The 23,904-nt window shown below is 42.9% G+C and overlaps 1 protein-coding gene across 3 annotated transcripts in view; it reads right to left on the bottom strand.

Annotated features, from left to right (window-relative positions):
* Window positions 1-23,904, bottom strand: part of LOC149122250 (uncharacterized) — a 402,594-nt gene that overhangs the window by 189,309 nt on the left and 189,381 nt on the right. Inside the window, exon 3 of one of the 3 annotated variants that reach the window (XM_089313052.1) lies at window positions 7,833-13,807. The exons of the other annotated variants lie outside the window; for them this stretch is intronic. The gene's annotated coding sequence lies outside the window, so the exon portion shown is untranslated. Of the gene's footprint in view, window positions 1-7,832; window positions 13,808-23,904 lie in introns of those variants that run through there. 3 annotated transcript variants of the gene reach the window in all.

The following is a 23,904-nucleotide window of genomic DNA, read 5'->3' as shown; positions in this document are numbered from 1 at the left end:
GAGGAGAAGCAGAGAGAGAGGTCTTCCATTCAATTGTTCACTCCCCGAGTTGGCCGCAACAGCGCCTATCCAAAGCCAAGAGCCAGGAGCTTCTTCTGGGTCTCCCAAGTGAATGCAGGGGCCCAAAGACCTGGACCATCCTCCACTGCTTTCCCAGGCCATTGCAGAGAGCTGGATCGGAAGTGGAGCAGCCGGGTCTCGAACCAGCATCCATATGGGATGCTGGTGCTTCAGGCCAGGGTGTCAACCCACTGCACAACAGCACCAGCCCCCGTGCTTCTGTTTTAATTTTTGGATACTGCTCTGGAAACTTTGGGGTTTGTTTATCAATTTTTGAATACTATTTAGGTTAAATAAAACCCCTCAGTGTGACCTCTGGTCTCCATTCCAAATACCTTCCAGGTGTGATCGCACCTCACCAGAGATGACCAGATACCTTGGTTCCTTCTACCTGCTGCTCCTTCCTCCCCCCACCCCCCTCCAGGGGCACCAGATGAGGTTTATGATGAAGACGTGATTCTGGGAGAATTGCATTCCTACTCCAACGGCAAGCAAAATGACAACTGCTCTCAGAGTGATTTCAAAGTAACCATGGCTGGTGAAGATACCTAAGTGTCCTGGCTTACTGCTCCCGGTGGACTGCCCAGAACCCCAAGGGAGTGCTGTGAAACGCGGAAGGCTGAGACCACGTGCTGACCGGGGCAGCGGATGAGGCGCACAGGACCTCGTCTCAACATGACAGGGCGGCAATAAAGACACTGTGAGGGAAGGAGGCTGTGCTGAGCAGGAGTCAGCAAAGAAAGCCACAGCGGGGAAAGGAGGCCGCTCCGGAATTCCGCCATCGTCTTCCCCAGTCTGCCTCCCGCTGCGGGATGCACTGGACCGGACGGCTGCATGAAGTCAACCAATCACCATGAAGAGCCAGCCCCGTAGAAGACACAATGGATACCCTCCCACCACCACCACCACCAAAAAAAAACCCCAAAAGGTGTGAATTTTCAGAAGCAATCAAGCAGAATTTTTTTATGGAATGTACTCAGAGAATCGGCCAGTGGAGATTTATGTAAATATTTTTAAAGGCATTTATAAGTGACCTAATCCAACAACTGGGCTTCCTCTCTCGCATTTTCCCCTTGGAACAGAGGAAGCTTTATTCACAAACTCCATGTGAAGGGATCGTATTTTTCTATCCCGTGGCCAAGGACCTGTAGCATCATTTCCTCTCTATAATGCAAACCCACTTACTTCAGGTGAATGGGAAACCACAGTCCTGGCAGGAAACAATAGGGCCCTGCCCTGAAAAAAAAAAAACAGCGTTTCAACCTCTCGGAACATTTCCAAACATTACCCATTAATTGGTAGGTGAAGTGAGACTGTTTTTTAAAAAATGAGAAAACCGAAGCTGGAGATATTTAAATGCATTCTCTACAAAGGGATTCAGTGTCTCAGTCTGAATCAGAACTTGGACTTCCACAGCCTTAGCAGTTCAGAGATTCAGCTCCTGTAAACATTCGAAAGGTCAGCTGTTCATCAAATACTTTTCCAACTACAGCAAACGTATCCTTATGAAGTTTCTCTTGCACAAGCTCCAAGGTGCTGAACAGTCATCCATTGCCACTAATAATTAACAATCCCAAACAACCGAAATACAGAGAATTTCTTGTTGGCATTTTGAAACTTCAGACTATCTTAGGAACAGAGCATGTGGGAGTGGCAACGGGTACAAGGCAGGCTAGGAAAAAGAGACATCAAGCTGAACATTTTTCCTGAGCTCGGTCCTTCTCTGTTTAACAGGTTTGCAGCAGGAGGAAGAGTGCATCCTCTTTAAATAAGGTCTTTCTGCATCCTGGAAATGACCAGACATGTAAAAACCAAGCAAACAATATCACCAGCCTAATATTTAAAAGCTTGAAGGCGTAAATAGATGCTAGGGTCATTCCCTCTTCTAGCCAGTTAACTTTGATTCAAACAGCTATTTCTGCTTAAAGCTTAATAATTTCAAAAAAATTACTTGACCTCCATATCTACCAGGAGTTATTTCCCAGACAGACTTTATGCACACCCCATGTGGAAAAAAAATCCCAAGCCTGTTTTAAACAATACCATTTATTGTGGAACTTGCGAACTGAACCAGCTGGAAAAGGTTCCCTTGTGTCTCACACCCACACGCCCTCTCACACTAGTTTCTACCTGGCCAGGTTTAACCTGACAAGGTCACGTACTGAGCTGCATGGCACAGCAGCAAGAAGAGAGGAACCCAGTGGAAGCAGGATTCAAGCAGCTGTGTCAAACCCCAAATTGACTGGCAACCAATGGTAGCCATAAATGTTAAAAATCGTTAACCTTCTAGAAGAAATCTTTGTGACCCTGTGTTAGGCAAAGTGTCTTAGGCAAGACACAAAAAGCAAACACACAAAACGATGAAATGAACATCAAAATTTAATATTACTGCTCTCCAAAGTACACAATTTAAAAATGAAAAAGTGGGGCTGGTGCTGTGGTGTAGTGAGTAAAGCTGCCGCCTGCAGTGTCAGTATCCCATACAGGTACCGCTTCGAATCCCAGCTGCTCCACTTCTGATCCAGCTCTCTGCTATGGCCTGGGAAAGCAATAGAAGATAACCCAAGTCCTTGGGCCTCTGTACCCATGTGGGAGACCTGGAGGAAGCTCCTGGCTCCTGGCTTCGGATCGGTGCAGCTCCGGCCATTGCAGCCATCTGGGGAGTGAACCAGTGGATGGAAGGCCAATCTCTTTCTTTCTCTCTCTCTCTCTCTCTCTCTCTCTCTCTCTCTCTGTGTAACTCTGACTTCCAAATAAATAAATATTTTAAAAAATTAAAAAAGCAAGCCAGACTATGAGAAAATATTTTCAAAATATATACTTATCATAGAGCTTCTGTCTAGGGTATATTTCTTAAAAATAACATAGTGTACAACTTAATAAAATGAGTAACCTTTTTTTAATGAGCAGAAAATATAGTCAATCAGAGAAGATATGCAAATGGCCAATAGCCCAAGAAAGATCATCATTACACATCAAGAAAATGCAAAATAAAAACCACAATGAGAGTCGCCACTAAACATCTACTAGAATAGAAATAGTGTTTACTAAAAAAAGAAAGCATATTTCCAAATAATTGCTCATGCATATTCATATTGTTCAATACTGGGAGCAATCTAAACATTCATCAATCGGTAAATAGATATACAATTCAAGGTATATCTATAATATAAGGTACTATTTATCAATAGGAAAAAAAATCTAGGGGGCAGGTGTTGTGGCATAGAAGGTTAAGCCATTGTCTACAGTGCTGGAGTCCCATATGGGCACCAGTACAAGTCCCGACTGTTTCACTTCTGATCCAGTTCCCTGCTAAAGTACCTGGGAAAGCAGTGGAAGATGACCCACGTGCCTGGGCCCCTGCATCCACATGGGAGACCTTGATGAATGAATGGCTCCTGGCTTTGCCATTGCAGCCATTTGGGGAGTGAACCAGTGGATGTAAGACCTCTGTCTCTCTCCACCCCCACCCCATCTCTCCCTTTCTCTCTGAACTTTTTCAAATGATAAAAACAACATAGATAAACTTCAAATGTCTTAATTTCCCAGACTCAAAAGACTGTCATTTATATATCATTTTGGAAGAAGTCAAATTATAGTGATGGAAGCAGATCAATGGTTGCCCAAAATCAGAGGTTGTCTTTTTGGATAAAATGCAAAGGGGTACTGGGTATTTTCTAGGGGGATATAATTTATCTCTGTCTTGACTGTGGTGGAGATTATGCAGGTATACACAATTACCAAAAGCTTTCAGACTGTACATTTAAATAAGTACAACTTATTATATGTAAGGTATACTCCACGACAGCTAAAAGAAACCTGCATGTCAGGAAGTCTTTATTTTATTTTATTTTTGCTTGATTTGTTTGAAAGACTTACAGAGAGAGGTACAGACACACACACACACACACACAGAGTGAGGTCTTCCAACAGCTGGTTCACTTCCCAAGGGCCACAACGGCCAGAGTTGAGCTGATCTGAAGCCAGGATCCAGGAGCTTCTTTAGGGTCTCTCACTTGGGTTCAGGGACCCAAGGACTTGGACCATCCTCTGTTGATTTCCCAGGTGCATTAGCAGGGAGCTGGATTGAAAGTGGAGCAGCCAGGACTCAAATCAGTGCCAATATGGGATGCCGGTGCTGCAAACCAGGGCTTTAACCAGCTGCACCACAGCGCCAGCCCCAGGAAGTCTTAGTTTGCTCCTCTTGTCCTACAAAGTCTTGGTCTCTGAAATAATCTGAGTGCTGCCCTTCCCCTTTTCATAATAGCTTTCAGGTTCCTTTCAGAAGGAAACCATTACACATTTCATATCTATGGTTTGTTTTGATATTGTTTCATGTTAGTGAGACACATCAGATCTCAATGATGGCTTCACTGACTCCTCTGTCATCTTCTGAACACAATTTTTGGGTGAGGAAAGGCCTCACCTGAAGCTGACAATATTGTGCCATGTGACACGCATTCATTGAGCACCCGCCACCTTGAACTTGGGAACCAGACTTCTGAGTTCAAGGTGCAGGTTTATCGCTTGGCACTGTGGCCCTGGACAAGTCACTTAACCTCACTGTCCTTCAGCTTTCCCCATCTATAAAATGGAGATAACAGCAGTGCCGACATCACAGGGAAGATGTGGTAAGCTAACTGTTGAGTGCAGAGACGAGACAAGCTAATAGCAACATGTCAAAAGGAGCACACAGTACTATGAGAGCACAGATGTATAAGCAAGTCATAGTGGCAGACAGGAGTCTGGTCAAGGCACCCTACAATGAACAAGTCTTGGGGGCTAGTGTTGTGGCACAGCGGGTTAAGCCACCACCTGTGACACCAACAATCCCACATGGGCACTGGTTTGAATCTCAGCTGCTCCACTTCCCATATAGCTCCCTGCTACTGTGCCTGGGAAAGCAGTGGAGGGTGGCCCAAGTCCTTGAGCACCTGCGCCCCATGTGGAAGGCATGGAAGAAGCTGGTGGCTCCTGATTTTGGTCTGACCCAGCCCTGGCTGTTGTGGCTATCTGTGGAGTGAACCAGAGGATGGAAGATCTCTCTGTCTTTCCCTCTCTCTCTCTCTCTGCTACTCTGACCTTCAAATAGATAAGTAATCTTTTTCTAAAAATAGTTGCAATAGCTCCATGAGACAGAAACCACAGTACCCGTTCTACACATGAGGAAACTGAGTGCTAGTGGTTGTGAATCATTTGTCTGAGGTCAGAGGACTGGTGCTACGCATTCTCTGTGCTACACATGCCCAAACTCTGCAACCTGAGCACACAGAACAGCTTATCAAAGCCCGCAGGGAGCTTTGGGAATGAGCGAAGGGCTCAGGGTGATGCCAGCCCAGATACAGAGAGAAGCCCCTGAGTGGGGCCCCTGGGACCAGTCACCACACCCTAGACGTGGAACTCCACCACACTGCATCCAGGCAGATTTTTCACGCCTGTTGCTTTAACAGATTGTATTTGGTAACCACTTCCTTCCCTCAGGAGATCTTAGTGCGGGTGGAAGGGGTTTCTGAACATGTGTGTCAGCAGCCCCGGGGGAATTTGTTGGAAATACAGGTTTTCAAAAGGCCTCACAAGGCTCCCGAATCTGAATCTCTTTGATCTGAGCCTTGAACTTGTCTGTTTAACAACTTCTTCAGTGTTTGTCCACTGACAAAAGTTTGAGAGCCCCAGGGGGTTGCAGAGCCTGTCTCTCAAGACCCCACGAGCCAGCTGATCTCCCTCATAGCACTGTGCACACAGATCCCCTGGGAATCATTTTTACCAGCTTCCAATTCAGCCATCTGGGGGGGCGGGGAGGGAGCAGGGGCCTTGTGTTCTGCCGGCTGTAGTGGACATCTCTGGTCAACAGCCCGTGCCTGGTCTGCCGGGCTGTAGAATATCCTACCCAGATTTCTTCTCCCTTACTTCCATCCCACCTGCTCTTGCGTTGACCTCCAGACTACTTTTCCTGGCCTAGGCTTGCTACACCTTAACACAACCTTGTATTTATTTACTGTCTAAAAATGCTGTACCTTTGCCGAGAAGTGATGGTCAAATTTTTTATTTTCATACTCGTTTAAAAAAAATAGTACCTAAAATAAGTTTCTTAGATGACTGTAATTGCTTGCTCAAGTTATAGGAGGGTCTGGTAGGCCAGACTAATAGGATATAAAATACAGGAACTGGTGTGAGACATCGGGCCTTTTCTCGTGGCCTCATGCGTATAGATTTAGACGTAGGGTCCTATACACTCTCTCAAGTAACATGACAAAAACAGCATAGCCACCACTTCTGCAGCTATCACGGGGAGATGGCTCCCCTACAGCCTTCAAGGGGAGACCAAGGAGGATCCATAGTCAGAATGAATCTCCTTATTTAGCACTGAGGGAACCTGAGCTCTCTGGTCGCCTGTGCAGGCATGTTCTGGAAGCTTCTCCTTGCTGGCACTGGTGCAGAGAAGGAACTATGCAACCGACTGCCAAGGCTTCGGCTCCTTGGCACCATGCAATGGCAAAAGTCACTCCAGCTGAAAGGTGTCTTTTGCACTTGGAGAATGGCTGTTTTAGAAAATGTTGAGTTAATTCCTAATGCTCATTCTCTGTGCTATCATATTTTCAAAGCACTAATCCTTGATCCTCTGCAAGGCCTCCTCTTCATGTTTTTGCAAGGCCTTTCCCAGTTTGTGTCCATGAACCTGGCCTCATTCTTGGCTTTGCAATTCAGACAGTTACTTTATCTCTGTGGTTAGAACTCTCCTGTTTGTTGTTCCTACTTAATTCAGATGAATTAAATAGGCACTTTCATAAGGAGGTTACATTATCCGCTCTCTGTGGAATGGACAGCATGCCCGTGTTGCCCTAGAGACAACAGTCTGATTTGATTTGGTGTATTTTAGACCAAAGTGGAAGTCTGTTTGGGCCCGAAATCCCACATCTTTGCCCTGAAGTCTGAGTTCTAAACCCAAAAAGAAACTACCACTCAAGTTTCTAGCATTGTTGTTAAGAAACATGGTGTTGATACAAAGGTAAATCTGCGGTTTGAAAATTGAAATTAAGACACTCTATGGTATTTAATGAGACCCTCTAGGTGGGATGAACCATTTATGTCTCTTGGGAAAAGCCAAGGAAGATTTTAGGCAAATTTGGGAAATGCCTACAGTTCAATCTTCTCCCTTTCCTGCTTCTCTTTCACTCTTCTTCCCTCCTCTGTTATTCATTCAGTAATTTTTTTTGAATACCAGCACTGTTCAGCTCTAAGTATATAACTAAGTCAATCATATAGAGTCCCTACTCTCACAAAATTTACTACCCTGTGGAGGATATAGGAGTAAGTAATTGTAACACATCCCACTCTTGATCCAAAGTCATTGCCAACAATCCCTGCCATGATTTGATGTTTACTGTCACTCGGTAGGTTTTCAAGACTGGGCATTTCTTCCTAGGATCACTATGCCTACAGTTTGTGTCTCTGGCACAAGAGGACACAACACAATCATATTAGGCTAATATATAGAAGTCCTCCCATATCTGCATTTTCATGTTCTGAGGTTTCAGCTATTCTTGGTCAACAGCAGCCTAATATTATTAAATGGAAAATTCCAGAAATAAGCAAGCCACATTTTGCATTGTAAACCATTCTGAGTAATATCCCGAAAGCATCACAGTGTCCTGCTCCCCTTCAGCAATGAGTCAACCTTTTGTCCAGTGTGTACACACTATATATGCTACCCACCCTTTAGTTATAGAGTAGCCGGCTCAGATATCAGGTTGACAGACATAGCATTGCAGTGCTTGTGTTCAAATAACCTTTAATTTATTTCATTATGGCCTCAAGGAGCATGGTATAAAGTACCTCATTTGGGTAAAAAATGAGTACATTAATATATTTTGAGAGAGAAAGAAGGAGCCACATTCACAGAACTTTTTTCAGTATATCATTTATAGTTATTGTTAACCTATTACTGTGCCTGATTTACTAATTAAACGATTCCTAAATGATTGGGGTGAGAGCACCACCTTGTATTATTCCCAGTAAGCCACTTCCGATCATACCTGAGTTCAAACCAATGTGGCAACTCTTGGAGGAAGAGGAGTGGTTGCCAGAGAAATCAATTATGTGATTAGAGGGTTGGAACTCACAGCCCCATGTAGGGAGGGACCAGTGAGTGGGGATTTAATCAAAAATGCCTACATAATGGAAGCTCCAAAGAAAAGATAAGGAAATGGAAAAGTTACATGTCTGGTAGGATCAGTTTAAGCTGTGCACATGTGTTCAGATATGATACTATGACCCACCAAAATGTACAAGTGTTACAAGTTAATCCAAAAATTTTTAATTAAAAAAGAAAAAACTAAACAAAAAGGAGTTGGGAGAGCTTCCAGGTTGGTGAACACATTCACACGGCAGGATTGTGTCATAGCCCACACTTCACAGGGTCTGAAGCTCCTATATCCAGGACCCTGGGGATCTTGACCTATGCTCTTGTTCATCTGATTGTTCATTTTTACCCTTCGTAATATCCCTAATCACAAGCCAGCAACTCTAAGTTAGGTGCTTCCTTGACTTCCGCGGGCAGTTACAGAAAGTGAGGAGGGGTCATGTAGTCAATGGGACTGAAATGTGGGTGGGCTGGGGAACTGACATCTAAAGTGGGGGCAGTCTTGTGGGACTGAACTCTTACTTTATGGGGTCTGTTTAACTGGGTAGTTAGTGTCAGAATTCAGGGGAATTATTGTGATCCAATTGGTATCTAAAGAGAATTGGTGGGGCCGGTGCCATGGCTCACTTGATTAATCCTCCGCCTGTGGCGCTGGCATCCCATATGGGCTCCAGGTTCTAGTCCTGGTTGCTCTTCTTGCAGTCCCACTCTTTGCTGTGGCCTGGGAGGGCAGTAAAGGATGGCCCAAGTGCTTGGGTCCTGCACCTGCATGGGAGACCAGGAAGAAGCACCTGGCTCCTGGCTTTGGATCGGTGTAGTTCTGGCCGTGGTGGCCATTTGGGGAGTGAACCAACGGAAGGAAGACCTTTCTCTGTCTCTCTCTCTCACTGTCTGTAATTCTTCCTGTCAAATAAATAAATAAAATCTTTTTTTTAAAAAAAAAGAGAGAACTGGTGTGGAAAATCAATAAATTTGGCATTTGGCATCAGAAGTATTGAGGTATAGAAATAATTTTCCATTAAGTCCAAACAAAATTTCTCCCTGACTTTATGTTCAGGCTATACTTCCCTGACTGCACCTGCTCCCTGGGATCATTCACCCCAAGCTTTTACCATGTCCTCTCCCCTGATCCCCAAGGCAGACCCCACTTTCTCCACCCTGTGCTGGCCCAGAACTACCAGAACACCCCTTGTAACAGGAGTCCTCTCTTCCCACTCCTGGTCTGATTCTTTGTTCCTCAGCTATGGTTAAAGAAAAAAAAAAAAAAAAAAAGGAAAGGAGACTGGAATATAAGGAAATTATCTAGCAGTGCTTGCTTCAAATCAGGAAAAAACCGTGACCCTTGACATCCCATCCAGCTAATTCACTCTGAGCCTTTCTTTAAATAGTCCCTTTGTTTGAGACGTGTGTGTGTGTGTTTAGATTTATTTATTTATAGGGAAGGCAAGGTGACAGAGAGGAAAGGAGGGACAGAGAGAGAAAAAGACAAAACTCCATTCTGGTTCACTCCCCAAATGGCCACAACATCCAGAGCTGGACCAGCTAGAAACCAAGTACTAGAACTCCATCTGGGTCTGCCATGTGGGGCAGGAGCCCAAGCACTTGGGCCATCTTCCACTGTTTTCCCAGGCACATTAACAGGAAACTGGATCGGAAGTGGAGAATCCTGGACTTGAACTGGTGCCCTTAAATGGATGTCAGCGTTGCAAGCAATGGCTTAACCTGCTACTCTACAACACCTGCCCAGAAAGGTGGTTTTTATATACAATAAATTACTCTGACTGGGTTGTACATCTCAACCCTTGCAGATTATAACAGGCTAAATACCAGTTACTATCTCATACAAACCATTCGTTGAAGAAGAAAATATTCAAACAGGGTGAATGGTTTTGTAATTTTGAAGCTAACACTTTGTATAAGACAATTCAAAGGCTTTTGAAAGGAAAAAAATAATGTAGGACATGCTCCTGTCTACACCCAATATTAATTTTGTAAATAATTTTAATATAGTTAAATATAGAACTAAAGTGTTTTTTTATTTTATGGGACATATCATAGGTCATTCATAAATGAATTTAAGTATATAGTAGCATTCCTCTTCAATTCCAGAAAAAATTCTATTTTTGTATTCCCCAGAGGACCTCTTTATTATCCTTATCAATGTTCCCATTTTAAAAACTGGTGTGGGCCAGTGCCGCGGCTCACTAGGCTAATCCTCCACCTTGCGGCGCCGGCACACCGGGTTCTAGCCCGGTCGGGGCGCTGGATTCTGTCCCGGTTGCCCCTCTTCCAGGCCAGCTCTCCTCTGTGGCCAGGGAGTGCAGTGGAGGATGGCCCAAGTGCTTGGGCCCTGCACCCACATGGGAGACCAGGAGAAGCACCTGGCTCCTGGCTTCAGATCAGCACAGTGCACTGGTCGCGACGTGCCGGCCGCAGCGGCCATTGGAGGGTGAACCAACCACAAAGGAAGACCTTTCTCTCTGTCTCTCTCTCTCACTGTCCACTCTGCCTGTCAAAAAAAAAAAAAAAAAAAAAAAAACTAGTGTGAATAATTTTTTAATAAACTTCTGAGGGAAAGTAAAAAAAAGATTACTGTGACTATGATTTGGTTACTCAAATTTTACTGTGTCAAGGATTATTTTTACTGATTGACTTTCAAATTATATTTTCTACTTCTGAAAAGGATTTGAGATAATTTGCAAACCATAAGATCACAAAAAAGCACAAAGATAAAAAGGGAGATAATCTGATTATAAAACTTCCCAAACCCGCAACCTCACCCCATTGTAATTTGAGGATATCCAGTCTCATTGATCATCTGCAACCCTAAATGGCTTATATTTACTATTGGGTATGTCAATCCCACATACTATATTTTGAGTTCTTCAGCAGCTGAAGATCAATCTTAGTCAATTTTCTTTTTTTTAATTTGAGAGACTTTGGCAATGTGCTGGACACAGATTGCTTTTCAATAAAAGGATTTTTAATTTGCTTTGACTTCCTGAATTCTTACTTTATTTTTCTTGAGAGCTTTATTCTTTAAGCATTTTAACATGTAATTTAAATACACTAAAATATAACCATTTTAAAATACGCCTTTATGTGAGTTTCTTTCCTATGACACTAAGATGTTAGTTTGTAAAGTATTAAAATGTGGGGCTGGCGCTGTGGCACAGCGGGTTAATGCCTTGGCATGAGGCGCTGGCATCCCACATGCGCGCCGGTTCCAGACCTGGCTGCTCCACTTCAATCCAGCTCTCTGGTATGGCCTGGGAAAGCAGTAGAAAATGGCCCAAGTCCTTGGGCCCCTGCACCCATGTGGGAGATCCAGTGGCTTTGGATCAGTGCAGCTCTGGCCATTGCAGCCAATTGGGGAGTGAACCATCTCTCTCTCTGCCCCTCCTCTCTCTGTGTAACTCTTTCAAATAAATAATCTTAAAAATACATTTATAAAATATATTTATAATCATTGAAATGTGACTCTTGCCCATATGTCTAGCATTTCCTTAATGCTAGGAGAAAACTGTTTCTGTATCTGTGTTCAGTTTCGCTGCCCCAGGAATGTTCTCCAGTAAGCCCAACCTTGACTCATGGTGTATAGGGAACACAGCTTTCGATTGAGGATCTTGCTCCCTTGCCATCATTCACACTACCAGCTCCTTTAATTCTGCCCACAGACATCACCTGCTACTCTTCAGAAATTTAATGAAGATCTAAAATTTAAAAGCCAAAAGATTGCTAATTCCTCTCAGATGACTGAAGACTTTCCGACAGCCTTTGTAAATCACCCCACAAATTTATTGTAGTTTCTCACTCTCACCAACATTTTCTAGAACATTTCAGGTAATAAGGAAAATTTTTAATACCTCCTATTATTCAGTTAATCTTTTGAAAATACAAAATTTATACCAAGATAAATGCTGATTACAATCATTGATATACTTATTTACTATTCAGATGTCCTTAACATCTGTATTTTGCTATGCATGTTACAAAGTATCACAATTCCTAATCCTGGATGATTTATTTAATCTTTAATATAGTTGAAAATATTTCTTCCCTCTAAATTTTAGCAAAAAAATATTCTTAGTCCTAACCTATAAATAGATCAAGAAATAAATTAAGAATGAAATTTAAAATTTTTTTAAAACACAATACACCAAAACCTATAGAACAAAGGAAAAGCAGCACTAACAGGGAAGTTTATTCAATCAACGATCATATAAAAAAACAAAAAGCGGCCGGCACCGCAGCTAACTTGGCTAATCCTCCGCCTTCAGCGCTTGCACCCTGGGTTCTAGTCCCGGTTGGGGTACCTGATTCTGTCCTGGTTGCTCCTCTTCCAGGCCAGCTCTCTGCTGTGGCCCGGGAGGGCAGTGGAGGATGGCCCAAGTGCTTGGGCCCTGCACCCACATGGGAGACCAGGAGGAAGCACCTGGCTCCTGGCTTCAGATTGGCGCAGCTCCAGCTGTAGTGGCCATTTGGGAGATGAACCAATGGAAAAAAAGGAAGACCTTTCTTTCTGTCTCTCTCTCTCTAACTCTTGCCTGTCCAAAAAAAAAAAAAAAAAAAAAAAAAAAAAGCAGAAGGCTCTCAAACAACTATTGTTATATTTCAGGGAACCAGAAAAAAAAAAATCAACCCAAAATTAGTAGGAGAAATAATAACAATCAGAGCAGAAATAAATGAAACAGAAATTTTAAAAATCCAAAAAAATGAAACAAACATGGTACTTTAAAAATATAAATAAAAATTATCTAGAAACATTATAACTGACATCAAGGAAATACAAAGTATCATTAGAGAGTCTTATGAACAATTACATACCAACAAATTTTATCTCTAGAAGATATGGGAAAATTCCAACACACATTTAACTTACTAAGATTGAATAATGAAGAAATAGAATACCTAAACAGACCTAGAGAGTAATGAGTGAATCAGTAATAAAAAGTCTCTCATCAAAGTAAAGCCCAGCACCAAATATCTTCATGCTAAATTCTACCAAATACTTAAAGAATGGCTAATATCAGTTCTTAAATCATCTGGAAAAGCAGAGGATGAGGGAATTTGTCGCTCCCCCTCTTCGTGGAGGAACGACACAGGACCCTGCGCTGTTCTTTTGTCTGCTCGGCCCTCCCCGGGTTTGCTGCTGGTTCTTCCCGGGTTGGCTACCGTCCCTTCCACCTCCGTGGAAGGGTGGTTCCCCCTGCCACATTTCCCACTTCTGCGGGGGAGCGGCACACCACCGGCCGGCTCTCTCGGGGGCTGCACAGGTGTTCCTTCAGATAGATGTTCCCTTTAGATGTTCCTGGTGCATGTTGTCTCTCTCCTCCTTTATAGTCCTCTTCCGCCAATCCCAACTCGGCTGCCCACACGCCGAGTACGCTGCTCTCCTCCAATCAGGAGCAGGATCAGCTCCTGGAGGTCATCACTCAAATTGGCAAGAGGCAGCTGCGTAGAAGCTGTTTCCTCCTCTCCCAGCGCCATATTGTGGGAGAGCAGATGCATAGAATAAGTCTTAATTCCAGTAACTTAGTCTAGTCCGAGTTGCTCCCCACAGGAATTCTTCCAGAATCATTCTATAAGGCCAGTATCACCCTAATACTAAAACAAGGATACAAGGGAAAAAGAAAACCAATATCCTTGATAAATATAGATTCAAAAATCCTTAACAAAATACTAGTAATCTAAACCCAACACCACATTAATATTATTATTCACAATGATTAAGTGGGATTCATCACAGGGGTACAAGGATGCTTCACTATACACAAGTCAGTACATGTGATATATTTCAACAGAATGAAAGTCAAAATCTATATGATCATCTCAATAGATGCAGACAAGGCATTTTTTATAAAATCCAACATTAATGCATAATAAAAACACAAACAAATTAATTGTAGAAGGAACACATGTCAATATAATAAAGGCAATATATAACAAGCCAACAGCTAACATCATACTTCTCTCAGGTTTGGAACAAGACAAAGATGCTTACTTTTACCACTTTTACTCACCATGGTAGTGGAAGTCTTCTCCGAAACAATTAGACAACAGACATTAATGATATCCATTTTGGAAAGAAGAAAGTCAAAATGTCTTTGCTTACAGAAGACATGATCTCATATAAAAAGACCCCCCAAGATTCCACCAAAAAAAGCTATTAGAACTAAAAATGAATTTAGCAAAGTTGCAGAGTATAAAGACAAAAGATTAAAATCAGTTGCATTGCACTTACACCAAATTATGTGAAAAAGAATTAAGAAAGTAATTCCAATTCAAGTATATAAAAATATCTAAAAATAATGCAAACTGTAAAAATTGATGACAGAAATAGAAAAGGACACAAAGAACTAAAGAAGTATCCCATGTTCATTGAAACAATCAACATTATTAAAAATGCCCATATTAACAAAGTGATTTACAGGTTCAGTGCAATCCCTAGCAAAAGGACAATGGTATTTTTCACAGAACTAGAAAAAAAGCCACCAAAATGTTTATAGAAGCACAAATACAAATAGTGTTAAACAACATGGAATAGGCATAAAAGCAGACACACAGCACAACAGAATAGAGAGCCTACAAGTAAACCCATATACCCACAGCCAACAGATGTTTGACAAAGGTCTTAAGGGCATACATTAGAGATGGGAAAGTCTTCAATAAGTGGCCCTGGGAAAATTGGATATCCACACACAAAAGAATGAAGATAGGTTCCCAGACCTATCCCATCTCTCACCATATATAAGAATCAACCTAGGGGCCGGCACCATGGCTCAGTTGGTTAATCCTCCGCCTGCAGTGCCAGCATCCCATATGGGCACCAGATTCTGTCCCGGTTGCTCCTCTTCCAGGCCAGCTCTCTGCTGTGGCCCGGAGGTACAGTGGAGGATGGCCCAAGTGCTTGGGCCCTGCACCCCCATGGGAGACCAGGAGGAAGCACCTGGCTCCTGGTTTCAGATTGGCGCAGCACGCCGGCCATAGCGGCCATTTGGGGGGTGAACCAACGCAAGGAAGACCTTTCTCTCTGTCTCTCTCTCACTGTCTATAACTCTACTTGTCAAATAAATAAAAAAAAATTTAAAAATCAATCTATACTCTATTACTGACCTAAATATATGACCTCAAACTTTGAAACTACTAGAAAAAAACATAAAGGAGATGCTTCAGGACACTGAAATGGGCAAGGTTTTCTGGATAAGATACCTAAAGCAAAAAACAAAACAAAACAAAACAAAACAAAACAGAATTTCATCAAACTGAAGAGCTTTTATACAACAAAGGAAATAACGGAATGAAGAGACAACCTACAGAATGGAGGAAGATATTTGCAAGGGATCTGACAAGGGGTTAGCAACCAAAATATTTAAGGAACTCAAACTCAATAGCAAAAACACTCAAATAAGCCGATTTAAAAATGGGCAATCAATCCATTCTCCAGAGGAAGGCATACAAATGGCCAAGTGGTCCATGAAAAAATGCTTAACATCACTGATCACCAGGGAAAATGCAAGTCACAACTATAATCAAGCATCACCTCACTCTAATTAGATTGGCTCTTATCAAAAAGACAAAAAATAACAAGTGCTGGTCGGTATGTGGAGGGAAAGGATGGGTATGCAAATCAGGACAACCATTAATTTACATTTTTAATGTTCCTTAAATAACTAAAAATGGAACTATCATATGATCTAGCAATCCTACTACTGAGTATGTATCCAAGGGAAATGAAATTTATCTGTCAAAAAATATAGATTCCCCTGTTTATTGCAGCACTATTCACAATAGCCAAGAAATGGAAACAAAGATTCATCAAATGATGACTGAATGAAGAAGATGTAATTATACACAAAGGGGGCCTGGCGCCGTGGCTCACTTGGTTAATCCTCTGTCTGCGGTGCCGGCATCCCACATGGGCTCTGGGTTCTAGTCCAATTGCTCCTCTTCCAGTCCAGCTCTCTGCTGTGGCCCGGGAGGGCAGTGGAGATGGCCCAAGTGCTTGGGTCCTGCACCCACATGGCAGACCGGGAGGAAGCACCTGGCTCCTGGCTTCAGATCGGCACAGCGCGCCAGCTGTAGCAGCCATTTGGGGGGGTGAACCAACGGAAGGAAGACCTTTCTCTCTCTCTCTCTCTCTCTCTCTCTCTCTCTCTCTCTCTGTAACTCTATCTGTCAAATAAATAAATCAAAAATCTTTAAAAAATATACACAAAGGAATATTAGTCAGTCATAAACAACGATGTTTTTGCAAAAACATGGGTGGAACTGGGGATCATTAATGTTTGTTAAGTAAAATAAGCCAGGCCCAGGAAGAAAACACTCTGTGATTTCACTCATACTTGTGTTTGGAATCTAAAAAGTTAATCTCGTAGAAGTTGAGAGTAGAATGGTAGTTTCCAGAGGCTGGGAAGAGCAGGAAGAGGCTAGGAACCAGGAAAGGTTGACTAACACATACCAAGTTGTTGTCTAATAGGAAAAAAAACTTCTAGTCTTCTCTTTTGCAGTGGGATGAGTATAGAGAACAGTAATATACTGTGTATTTTTCTTTAAAAAGACCAAAAAAGGAACACTTTGCTATGGCAGGTGTTTGGTGCAGCAATTAAGTCACCAGTTGTGATTCCTGCATGCATTATCAGAGTGCCTGGTTCAAGTCCCAGCACCTCCACTTCCAACACAGCTTCCTGCTAAGGTGCACCCTATGAGGCAGCAGAAGATTACTCAAATACTTGGATCCCTGACACTCACATGGGAAACCCAGATTAAGCTCTCAGATTTGACTTGGCACAGCCCTGGCTATTGTGGTCATTTGGAGCATGACCCAGCAGAAGGAAGATCTGTATCTGTGTGTGTGTGTGTGTGTGTGTGTATCTGAATCTCTCTGCCTTTCAAATAAAATAAATCATTTTTTAAAACCTGCAAAAAGGATTTCAAATATTTTATTATAAAGAAATGATAAATGTCTACCCTGACTTGAATAATACACAATATATAAGAGTGTCAAAATATGGCATGGTACCTCATCTATGTACAACTTTTATGTGACAGTTAAAATTTTTTAAATAGCTATTGATTTTATGTCTACCTTTAATAATGAATTTCTGTGTGATGGATCTTTGTTTCAATCATTTATATCCTCCTCAGCACCTTGCTCAGTACCTGGCACAAAGTGGGTACTCATTAAAGATTTTGTGAATAAAAAACAGTATTATTTCTCTTGTCCCATCAGTATTCTTTATCTTCACCATTGCAAAAACACCATTTCATTGCATTAGTCCTTCTATAATAGAATGGCAGTTTGTCAAGGAGATTATACTCATTTTTACAAAATAATGTAGCAAAACACAAAATTCCCAGATGTCAGTGAGAGCATGTATATGACCAAGAACAGCTACATTCCGAGATGCATCATGTCAGAATGATCCTGAATGCAAAGGAAGGAGAGGATGCAGGAACCCCAAGAAAATCTTCCCACTGCCTCAACTGGCTTGTGTGCTTCCTACAGTGCATTTACGTTCAGCAACTATGCCAGAAGACAATTTGGAAAAACTTTAAACTGGAGGCAAAACGATGATATCCTCATTGGAAATGGAAAGCCTATGAATTTGGGGTATCTGGGCACAGTGAGTAAGACACCCCTTGAGATGATTGCATCCCAAGTCAGAGTGCCTGGGTATGGGTTCTGGCTCTGTTCCTGATTCCGGCTTCCTGCTAATGTGCACCCTAAGAGGTACCAGTGATGACTCAAGTACTTGGGCCTCTGCCCACCATGTGGGGCACCCAGAATGAGTTCTTGGCTCCTGGCTCCAACCTGGTCCAGCACCAACTATTGCACATATTTGGGGGAGTGAACCAGCAGATGGGAGAATTAAATCTCTCTCTCCTCTCTCTCTTTCTCTCTCTCCCTCTCTCTCTTACCCTCCCCCTTTCCCTCCCTCCATTCCTCCCCTGCTCTTTCTCTCTTCCTCTTCTCTCCACTCTCTCTCTTTCTTTCTCTCTCTCTCTTTCTCTCTCTCTCTCTCTCTCACACACACACACACACATACTCCCTCCCTTTCAAATAAATAAATAACATGAAAATAATAAAAAGCCTATGAAGTTGAACAACTGAGACAATACAATCAGATACAAATAATACCAAGCAACTACAGAGAACAAATGTTCACCCAAGAGGCTGGTTTGGCAGGAAGTCCATCAGAAAACAGCTAGCAAGGACGCAAGTGGTTGGGGCTGGGGACTGAAGTTTGGAGCAGCTTGATGGACAACACCCAAAGCATGCCCCGAACCCAGCTCTCAGAGACAACTTCTGCAAGATGTATGATCAAGCAGAGAATGGTTCCATGGCTTTAGGCAGCTCAGGAATAATTATAATTAGATCAGCTTCCATTTATTGAGTACTTTCTGCATATTTTACATGTGTGGTCTTGTTCAATTCTTACAATTCTGTGAGATACATACAATTATTGCCTTTTTTTTCAAAGAAAGATGAGGAAATTAAGGAGCTTAGGTCATTGCCCAAGCCAGCCTTCAACCCAGGCAGCTCAAGTCTAGAGCTGTACTGTAACCCACCCAGGACCCTGCCCTCCATGTGCTGCAGGGTCAGTGGGTGGCCAAGATGGAGTCCAGAGAGCAGGCGACAGGCAAGAAGGGGCAAGAGCCAAGGGTGGCTCAGGCTGCTGGGGTGGTGGGCCAAGCTGCTAGGTAAGGCTACAGATCCAGTGAAGAGCTGGAATGGAAGACTGGCAAACTGAGACAGAAGCCAAAATGTTAGGGAAAGGAGAGGCTCCAATAGACAGAGTGCAGAGCGCACATAACTGGTACAGCAGATATGATACAACCCATGTGTTGTAGGACTCATGCTGTGCACAGCAAGATGAGCAAAGGCCATCTGTGTACTTGCAGGCCTGGGAAGGGCCACGGCAAGAGGGAGGCTGAGCTTCCAACAGGGCCATTGGGAAGACGGGCTGGCCAGGTGTGGGGAGCAACTCAGACTAGACTGTTACTCGAATTAAGACTTATTCTATGCATCTACTCTCCCACAATATGGCGCTGGGAGAGGAGGAAACAGCTTCTACACAGCTGCCTCCAGTTCAACCAATAAGCAGCAGGACCTGCTCCTGATTGGAGGAGAGCAGCGTACTCGGCGTGTGGGTAGCAGAGTTGGGATTGGTAGAAGAGGACTATAAAGGAGGAGAGAGACAACATGCACCAGGAACATCTGAAGGAACACCTGAGCAGCCCCTGAGAGAGCCGGCCGGCGGTGTGCCGCTCCCCCGTGGAAGTGGGGAAAGTGGCAGGGGGAACTGCCCTTCCACGGAGGTGGAAGGGACAGTAGCCAACCCGGGAAGAACCAGCAGCAAACCCGGGAAGGGCCGAGCAGACAAAAGAACAGCGCAGGGTCCTGTGTCGTTCCTCCGCGAAGAGGGGGAGCGACATAATGGTGCCGTGACTCGGATAGGAAACCTAGGCAGGGTTTAGTGTCATTCCTCCATGAAGAGGGGGAGCGACAGCCAGGCACTGCTGTCCCTTACAGAGCCCACCACCCCAGGGCTCAGAAACTGATGGTGACTTAAGAAGAGTCTGTCCTAACTTGAAATCTCAATAAAGAGTTGAGTGTCACCCAGGAACTTCACAGCAGGTGCAGCTGCTTCTAGAAGGGCTGATAATAGAACTAAATCAGAGCCTTTCAAAGCCTGGCAAGGCCTTACATTTTTAGATAGGTGAACAAACTCTTCAAGTTCAGAGAGCCTCCCGGTTCATTCAGGATAAATCATTCCTTTGAAAGTCACAATTGTTTAGATCAAAGACGTCCACAATCATCTATACAGCTTTTAAAAATATTCCTGGGTCCCACGTCAAACTCACAGGATCAGAGTATCAGATGGCAGGGCACAGGAAATTGCATTTCCTGAAAGCATTCTGGAGAACTTTGATGATGTGTGTGACTCATCTGCATGACTAAATGCAAAAGGCTGTGAACAGGCGTCCATTGGTGGGAATTATTTCCCAAGAGCTGCACCCTCTGACCAGCTCTGATGGGAGCACCACCACTGCCCTGCTCGGAGCCCTAGTACAGTGTGGTTTCATGCGATCAGGGACTTTACAGATGTGCTAGAGCTGTTCACTAGGATGACAGAGGGAATCTCCACTCCTGCTGCAGGTGGTAACGAGCTGGGGTCTTAAACTAGGACCTTCACACAGGAAGATTTAAGAATGATGCCACCAACTGTGGATAAGAATGAAACAGCTGATGCGTGGCTGAGTGAGACAGAGACAACACTGCAGCTGTGCCACAGACGAGAGACTAGGTAGTGGTTAAGAACCCCTCTTCCATAAAGCCATAGCAGGTAGTCAACTCAGATGGTTAGGCCAATGGCTTGGCCCCATTCCTATCATATCACTGCCTTTGTCTTTTTCAGTATGGCAGGGATTAGGCAGTGGAAGGCTGATTGTAAGCTCTAGGGCTGGTTTCTATAAATAATAATTTCTTTTTAGCAAACTCAGAACTGCTGGGCTTTGTCTCAAACTGTTCACAAGCATTGTTCCATTGAATAAGCACATGCAAAGGAGTTTGATGATTTATTCTGAAGATTCAACCTCTTGACCTTACTTCCCAGTGTATATAGAAGTTTCTTTATTAAAATTATTCATTTATTTATTTATTTGAGAGGCAGAGAAACAGAAAGATCTCCTATCTGCTAGTTCACTCCTCAAATGCCCAAATGATTGGGCTGAGCTAGGCAGAGCCAAGAGTTGAGAACAAGAACTCCATCTAAGACCTTCCATATGAATAGCAAAGACCCAATTCCATGAGGCATCACTGCTGCCATCCCTAGGTGGGGAACATACAGCCCGGGAACCTTACAAGGCCATGAAATCATTTGGTGTAGACCTGCCAAGGCAACCAGAGGCAGGACTCAAAATTCAACACATCTATAGCAGGCTAATTTTTAAGTGGATAATATATATGGTTCACAAATGATGTTATAAATATCCAAATGGTCCTTGGCAGGAAAATTTCCCCATTCCTGCTAGGGTGTGCAGTGGTAGGAAGCTGGAATTGGGAACAGAGTCAGAACTTGAACCCTCCAGTTAGACGTGGGATGTGGGACTCCCAAGCCATGTCTTCACTACTATGTCAAACCCCTCCCCCATGGCAATATTGTACACAGTAAGTGGCAAGACGCCATATACGTCCACCTCCTTGTAGAGCAGCTTCAAAGGACATGGACTTGAATTACTCCCTCAAGGACTGAGACTAAATAAAAGATGAAGTAACTAACAATGAGGTTATGTCTTTCCCCACAACCTGAGCACCATATGAAAAACTGATGTCTAAACAGTCAGTTCTGTTAACTATGTATTGGCCAAAACAAATGGGAAGACAGACGGCTACAGAATTCAATCAATCTTGCCATCATCTGCTTTCTGTCTGCTGTTTAAACACAATCTAAGTTATAAAACACTAGAATTAGTAACAGAAGTTGGGCTCTCCTTAGGAGTTTAAAAAAATGTGATGCCTTTTTTAAATGCATCCATGTCAATAAGGTAGAGAGAAGAGAGGAAAAGAACCAAAGTCCTTTCTCATCAAGGAATGCAATGATAACGTCACACACAGAAGAAATGACAAACACCTCCTCTATGGTGTCCACAATAGCTCTTCTTTGAATTTGAAAAGAGGGGCTATCATCGTGGTATAGCTGGTTAAGCCACCACTTGCAATAGCATCCCATGTTGGAGTGCCAGTTTGAGCCCTGGCTTCTCTGCTTCTGATACAGCACCCTGCTAATGTATCTGGGAAGGCAACTGAATATAGCCCAAGTACCTGGGTCTCTGCCATCCATGTGGGAGAACAGGATGGAGCTCTTGGCTCCTGGCTTCGATCTGGCGCAGCTCTGGCTGTTACAGCCATGTGGGGAGTGAACTAGTCAATGGAAGATCTCTCTCTCTCTCTCTCTCTCTCTCTACATTTAAAATAAATCAATAAATCTATAAACTTTTTTTTGAATGAGGAGTAATGTTGGTGACTTTCCACGGGTTTAAGCAGAGAATACAGTACTCTTCAGAAAACTCTATTTTAGAGTGCCAACTGGGCAAAAGACAAACTGATCAAGAAATGTCAGTAGATGGGAAAAAAACAGAAAACCACACCAAGTATGTTTCCCAACCAGCATTTCCCACAGCACATGGCTACATTTGCCAGAAAATGCTACCCTGGTAAAAGTGGGTGACGTAAGATACAGCCCAAATCCAGCTGCTGCATCCTTCTTCTGCACAATGACCTTGGCTTGAAGCCAACGTCCCAACAAATAGGTAGACGTTACCATTCCAGGCAGCTAAATATAGTGAAAGAAATGAAATATTTTTTTTCCTTTTTCAAGGCAATCAGAACCTTGTAAAATACAAAATGAGAATTTGGATTTACTGGATAATTTTAACAGTGGAAAGGCTGATTATTATACATAATTAGTTCACAAGAGCTAACAGCAAATGGAGAGTAATATACAACCTTCTTGTTGTAAGAGACAAGTCCAAACAATCCATAAAGAACCAATGTCACATAATTTAAAAATAAAACATGTAAACAAGTTGGCAAGTTCTCTAAGTCTGACTTCTTGCCCAAGCTCGCCACAGTAGAGTGAGAAAAAGTCAAGATTCAAAACCAGATGGCCAGGGTTCAACACCCAGCTCACTTTACCTCTTTCTTTATCTATAAAATGTGAAAGGTAATTACATTGGCCTCACAGGATTACTGCAAGGACTAAATAATGATGATATTTTTACTACATAAATATTTGATGGCATTAGGAGAACTTGCAACACAGCTCTCTCCCAGGATAAAGGCCATATTAGCAGTGAGGGAATTGAATGGTCCTTTCATCAGGGGGGAAATTCACTCTCTTATTTAAAAAAGATCTGTAGGCCTTTGTGCTCTAGAACCCTTTAAATTTCATCAGTTTCTTTAGGAGTATTACCAAGATCTCCCAACTGGCTCCCTTAGTCATATATGTTAATTAAATCACTTCTAATGCCCCTCTCTCAATGCCAAAACTCACTAGGCAAAGAGGGTAGATCAACATGACTGCGTTGTTAGTCAGAGAGCAAACATTCCAGGTAAGCAATTTTGTTTTCTACTAAAGATTAAACTCATTTCCACCTGTGGAGACAAATGGGCCCCAGTGATCTTTCTCTATGTTTAACAATGAGATAACTAAGTGGCAGAGTCAACAATAATCGAAGGCAGGTGCAAAGAACCAACTTTTTTTTTTTTTACAAATATTGTTTTTCCTTAAGGAGAATAAGACACACCTTTAATACAACAACTTTGTAAGCTGAGACATGGGAGAGGAAGACTGCCAACCAGGACTAGGTTCTATTGGAACAATCCGCTCAAACTCCAGTCTGTGCAGGAAGTGGAGCTCAGGACACAAGTAAACTTTGAGTCTGGTCAGCCAGGCTAAAATCCTTGGCCCCAAATTTGAATAATTTCTTCCATCAAATCTAAACAATTATTCCAGTGATTATCCCTTTTAAATGTCTTCACATGGTCTCTTTCTTTTCTCTCTCCACTTACCTCTGCCATTTAACCATCTCCTGTCTAGATATATCAGAGCTTCATAACTAGTCTCCCAGATTCTCCAAGCTCCTACTGACAATCAGGCTTCTACAGAGTCATACTTTAGCTTGAAATGCAAGGTGAG

Source organism: Oryctolagus cuniculus, chromosome 14, assembly GCF_051225735.1.
Source record: "Oryctolagus cuniculus isolate XC-2025 breed Fujian yellow rabbit chromosome 14, ASM5122573v1, whole genome shotgun sequence".
NCBI classification, from domain to species: Eukaryota; Metazoa; Chordata; class Mammalia; order Lagomorpha; family Leporidae; genus Oryctolagus; species Oryctolagus cuniculus.
This window is presented reverse-complemented; position numbering and strand designations above follow the sequence as displayed.